This window comes from Salvelinus namaycush, chromosome 12, assembly GCF_016432855.1.
Source record: "Salvelinus namaycush isolate Seneca chromosome 12, SaNama_1.0, whole genome shotgun sequence".
NCBI classification, from domain to species: Eukaryota; Metazoa; Chordata; class Actinopteri; order Salmoniformes; family Salmonidae; genus Salvelinus; species Salvelinus namaycush.
This window is the reverse complement of record NC_052318.1, coordinates 17,870,928-17,877,046: the sequence shown is the minus strand read 5'-3', so window position 1 is coordinate 17,877,046 and position 6,119 is coordinate 17,870,928. Positions and strand designations below refer to the sequence as shown.

At 41.9% G+C, this 6,119-nt stretch overlaps 1 long non-coding RNA gene and 1 other non-coding gene across 3 annotated transcripts; both read right to left on the bottom strand.

The window, feature by feature from the left end:
• Window positions 1-1,523: 1,523 nt before the first annotated feature.
• On the bottom strand, window positions 1,524-5,631 carry LOC120056980. 2 transcript variants are annotated; one of them, XR_005477863.1, is made up of 6 exons: window positions 5,501-5,631; window positions 4,647-4,849; window positions 4,120-4,272; window positions 3,673-3,882; window positions 3,277-3,471; window positions 1,524-3,039 (listed from the first exon to the last, which is right to left on the bottom strand). It is a non-coding gene; the product is annotated as an uncharacterized LOC120056980 (long non-coding RNA). The 2 variants fall into 2 exon arrangements; XR_005477862.1 differs by having other exon boundaries at window positions 3,673-3,878; window positions 5,501-5,630.
• LOC120057643 lies at window positions 3,111-3,204 on the bottom strand. Its single transcript, XR_005477933.1, has one exon. It is a non-coding gene; the product is annotated as a small nucleolar RNA SNORD14 (small nucleolar RNA).
• Window positions 5,632-6,119: the final 488 nt, after the last annotated feature.

Here is a 6,119-nt window from a genome sequence, read left to right as displayed (position 1 = left end):
GTATAGCCTGGGCCTTTAGTATAGGCTATGGATCATTTGAGACCACACTACGCACATATTTCGTGCTCAACAGAGTATCAGGGATTTGATATTTAATCAATTACAAATTACATGACACTCCCCTGGACTAAATAAAAAATACACTAAACCCAGCGACAGAAATTTAAAAAGCATGACGCTCCCCCATTTTCCTCTGGGAAACAGTTGTGTTAATTTCGACCCCTCCCTAATATCTTTCTTTACTAGATATTGGCAGTCCTCCATCACCCTTAATTGCAGTTGTTAAAACGGCCAGCTTCAGTCAGCTGATTCTATCCATCACTTATGGTTAGTTCTAGTTGGGCAGCTTAGTCTCCCATTCAGAGGACCCCCACTTTTGTTAGTGTCTTATTGGTCAGTCACGCTAACTAATTACCGCCACATCTCCTGCAGCCTATCAGTGGCCTTGATTCCCAGGACTTCAGTTTCAGTCAGTCTTTGACCCCAGCACGCTGTGTGGTCAGAAACATGCCTACCCTCCTGCTGAACTTTTCCTCCTGTGGACTGAATCCCTGTATGTCTGATGTTTAATTGTGCATGCATCTAAACGACCACATAGGTAATGTCAGTTATCACTGGACATGATTCTCAGTTATCTGAACCATGAGTAGTCAGATGTGTGTGGACATCTTACAAGGATCCGCCCCTTTCTTTCAATTTTCGCCTAAAATGACATACCTAAATCTAACTGCCTGTAACTCAGGCCCTGAAGCAAGGATATGCATATTATTGGTACTGTTTGTGGAAATGTAGAATATAACACACAAGATCTGGTAAAAGATAATACAAAGAAGAAAAAACATTTTGCATTTTTTGTACCATCTTTGAAATGCAAGACAAAGGCCATAACGCATTATTCCAGCTGCAATTTAGATTTTGGCCAGTAGATGGCAGCAGCGTATGTGCAAAGTTTTAGACTGATCCAATGAACCATTGCACTCCTCTTAAATGGTGTAGCAAGACTGCCTAAGGTGCTCTGTCTTATGCCGTGTGACCAGGTTACTCAGAAGCAAAGAGAAATTTAGGTATCACAAAAGCTGTGCTTAATTTGTTTATTAATAACTGTTAAACTGTGCACTCTCCTCAAACAATAGCATGGTATTCTTTCACTGTAATAGCTACTGTAAATTAAACAATGCAGTTAGATTAACAAGAATAAGCTTTCTGCCAATATCAAACTGTCTATGTCCTGGGAAATGTTCTTGTACATACATCATGCTAATCGCAATAGCCTACGTTAGCTCAACCGTCCTATGGACGGTACACCGATTCCGAACAAGTTTTAAATTCCCATTACCCTGGACATCCGCCTCATCCTTGTTCTGACCGGACATTCTGTAGTGGTTGCTACCGGGCTTAAGCCAGCGCATAAGGTTTATTATAGTCAGTCCCTCAACTGTCTACTACCCTACCTCTATTTTTCACCGATGAACTCCCTTTGTTTGGGAAGGGGAAACATGGAAAAAAGAGATGGACACAGGGGAGACATTTAAGATATAATTGGCCACCACACCATAAGAGCTGCTGCGCTTTGCTTATTAAAGACAGATACAAGAGCTGTGCAATAGGGCAGTACTGTTCCTTGTTTGAAAGCTGAACGCGTGTAATTTGTATTAAAACTATCATGTTTCTCATGCACCATCATTCTTTCCTTGCATCCATACATTTCTAAATAAACTTTGCATCAAAAAGTATCATCAAATGCATCAAGTAAATTGTGCTGTTGAAATAAATCTACCAACGATAGACTGAGTTACTACATTGGGATAATTCAGCAAAATTACCCTACCATATGTAGTCTGACAGAAACCGCAATAACCATTTTCTAAATCTATCTGCAAAGCAATTGAAGTCAATGTGAGGGGGAGGTAGCTGCAGAAACAGTGGAATGGTTTAGTCGACTTCCATGCTGTCGGGCATACCAGCACCATGGTACAACTTGGTGATGCTCCTTCTGGTGGTGCTCATACTCTTACTTCCACCAAATGGGACTATATGCAGATAAACAGCACACTAAATGTACTGTTTCGTGTAAGTTTGTCCCGAATAAGAATGTACAGCTAACTATGTCGCATTTAAGGCTGATAGTCATCACAAAAACTTGCAGTAAATAGCAAATGTGCCTAGCCAACAGCTCGCATATAGTGCGGGTAGACTAATCTACATTAGCCTACCCACCCCAGTCATAGAGGGAGGACCATACTTGCGCGTAAAGGTGTTTCCACTGCCATTTCCCACAATACATTTTACCGACACGAGATGTATAACGAACAAATTCAGTCAGCATTTATAAAATGACACCATAAACTTCATCACATTTTAATGGATACAACTACTTGCATAACTGTGGCACGAAACATGGTTATTGAGAAACTGGATGATTGCCGCTGCAAAATATCTATAATATTTAGTGGTAGGACCACAAACATTGACACTGGTCTAGCAGCTGGAAGTTTGTTATGGGAAGTCACAAGTGAGATTAAACTTTGTCATAACAATATTAACCAAAATAAGGACCTTATCAAAAGCTCTGAACAGTGGTAAAAGCACTTGAGATCAACATTTAGAAGTTGCAGTGGAAGGTCACCATGTTTTATTTTGTCTTTAAGGCATTGTGCCTTAAAGGCACAATATACTCCATGTGAAATCTGACAGCTTAGTTGAGCAAACAGAAAATTACTGTTCTGTTGTGTAGCAAACAAAGTTGCAATAGAAGTGTGATCAGGCAACCTTTTTTCTAACTTTAAAATCTCACTGACAAGAGTCACTGACTCCGTCACAAACAGGTAGAACATTTCAAACGTTGCTTGTGAGGTAGTTGCAGAAACAGTGGAATGGTTTAGTCGACTTCCTCAAGTCAGTCAAGATAACCCACCGCCTCCATGAGCCGCGCCACCAGCTCCGGGGAATCCACCAGCCATGCTGTCGAGCATACCAGCACCATGGTACAACTTGGTGATGCTCCTTCTGGTGGTGCTCATACTCTTACTTCTCAGCAGTCTAAGAAACATAAACAGATTAACATTAGCAAAATATTAAATGGTCTTCAAATGAGAAATATTTAACTTCAGTCGCTCAGACATCCAAGGAAGGTATTTGGCCATCTTTGGTCTTTCGACCTCTGGTGGAAACTACGAATGGCAGGAATAAACTTCATCACAGCGAAACTACTGGGTTAGGGCTATTAACTGTAGCCCATTTTCTAGTCTTACAATGCCATCTCCACAACAAACTTACCCATGTCATTGGTGATAGTGATCTTGTCCTCCTTGCCAGTGTGCTTGTCAGCTTCAGACACCTTCATGATGTCGTTAGCGTCAATGTCAAAGGTGACCTCAATCTGAGGAACATCGAGGTGCAGGGGGGATTCTAGTCAGCTCAAACATGCCCAACAGGTTTTTGTCCTTGGTCATGGCCCTCACCCTCATACACCTGGAGGATACAGTCTATATTAGCCAAAAACATACATGGTTTGCAAACGAGAAGTACATTAAAATAGCGCTCAGACATCCAAGGAAGGTATTGGGCCATCTTTGGTCTTTCAACCTCTGGTGGAAACTACGAATGGCAGGAGTAAACTTCATCACAGCGAGTGGCCCAGGACTGTACAAGGCATAACAAATGAATTCTTACCTAGTTCTTGTCAAGCCAGCCGATGACCTTGTTGCACGTGTCCAGAATCTTGGTCTTGTCCTCGTCACTGATCTTGCCCTGCAGTTTCTCATCCTCCACAGTAGACTTCATGTTGAAAGAGTAGGACTCCAGGGAACCTTGTCACGCTGCACATCATCCTCACACTTGTACTTCTCAGCCTCCTGGACCATGCACCCAATGTCCTCCTTGCTCAGATGACAAAATACAATCAAGTCAACCAACATTAAAAGAACTACAGACTCAACTGTACATCATTGTAGACTCAATTTCTATTGTCGCTCAGACATCCAAGGAAGTTGTTAGGCCATCTTTGGTCTTTCGACCTCTGGTGGAAACTACGAATGGCAGGAGTAAACTTCATCACAGCGAATAATCACTGCATTGCAGTCCTTTTCAACAGAATAAAGATCATAGCAAGCCAGTTACCTTCTTATCCAAGCCGTAGGCAATGGCAGCAGCAGTTGGCTCATTGATGATATGCAGTACATTCAGGCCTGAGATGGTGCCAGCATCTTTCGATGCCTGGAACTGGGAGTTGTTGAATTAAGCAGGCACGGGAACGACTACATTGTTGACTGTCTAGGGAAAGAAAATATCAATATACATTTTAATAATTCAATAACAGGGAATCAAGAAACGGACTAGTCATTGCAAACTAAAAACTGCACCTTCCTGTTCAGATTTAAAATAAATACACATTAATTTACAGTCTACACATTTGAAATTATAACTTTTCCAAGGTAGGCTTCGGCAATCTCCATCTTGACCAGAACCATAGAGGAAATTTCTTCTGGGTAGAAGGACTTAGCCTCTCCTTTTTATTCAACTTGGAGCTTGGGTCGAGTAGAATCATCGATAACTTAGATGAAAAGGCTTTGGCGCACCATACAGGTAACAAAATACAATTAAAATATAGCAATTTAATGATAAATGATCATAACTTAAAAACGTACCGAATACTGTGTGGCAGGGTTCATGGTAACCCGATTATTGACGGCATTACCAATAAGTCTGAGTCTGAAGGAAACACAACTTGAAGTGGTCCTGTTGCACTGGTCGTTGGCAATGATTTCAACCTTGCCATGCTGGAACACATCCAAGCAGGAGTAGGTGCTCCCGAGATCAATGGCAACTGCCGGTCCTTTAGACATGTTGCCTAAACACAGGAATAGGGTGTAAGTTTAAGTCATCCAAAAACAAGTTAAACTTTATCAATAAAAAAGTGATACATGAGATTGCGCAACATTACACTTCTGTAAAGAAATCTCGCCATTAAAATGTGCGTCACACCGAGTGGGGTGCAGTTTTATTGCCGCGTTCACGTCACGTCGGAAACTAGTGCGAAACTCTAACGACCTGACCAAGGCACTAGAACGTTCTAGCTACAACTAGCTAGGCCGAAACTATGAGGTTGATCGCGCGCCTTTCCTTTAGTTAGCATGCGTACAAACGTTGGAACCGTCAGTCGAATGTCTTTCAAACTGCCTGCACCAAACTCGACCTGCCATATGCGACCACGACAAAGGTTGACCGACTCGCTAATTAACACACTATACGACACATTTAGTTTGCTAGCCATGTTAGATAAACAGTCAAAGTAAATTGGGATCGAATTGTGACAAACTAGTTATAGTGAGTTTATTAAATCAATGTGTCTACTAGTTAGCCAGCCTTCTTCAGACCGGATAACGACGTCAGCCTGCTAAATACCATCTAGCCGACCAATTCGGGATATAAATTGTATCTGCTTATGGCGAACTCAAATAAATGCATTGATTATGTTAAGATTAAACTATCTTGTACTAACCAACTTCGTGACCGAGGGTGACGCTGATGTTGGTCGGAGTTAAACAACGGCGAAGCCTTCCTTCGCCTTGGTAGAGAAAGAAGGAAATGTGATTCTATAACTTTTATATCGCCGGCAACGTAACCAATCATAGCTCTGGATTCCACTTTCCATTCCAAAACACCAATAAAAATACAGGACGGCCCAAGCGTTCCCTCCCACTTCTGCGACAAAGACCAAGTGCTCTTGCCGCGGTCAAAACGACAGTAAACTAGATGTCCGAGTGTTCGTAGCAACTGAGAACTCGGGAGGAAAAAACGAGCTCTGGCTTGGTAAAATCGATTTAAACGGTCATCCAACTCCGGAACTCGAGCCTCTTTCTAGAGCTCCTACTTTCCGACCTGAAGATCACTGATCATGGTTTCACTTCGTATTTTTCCGAGTTCCCAGTTGTTTTGAACGCTCGAACGTTCCAATCCCTCTTCATATCTGGGGAGCCGTTTCCGCTGGGTTGTCATGCATTACTAACAGGGAGATCTTGTTAAATTTGGATCAAATTCGTTAAAATTACATTCACAGAATTTAAAAGATACAGCAATGTCCTTGTGGGATTTGTTTGGGAAAATTTCAAAACGAGTGT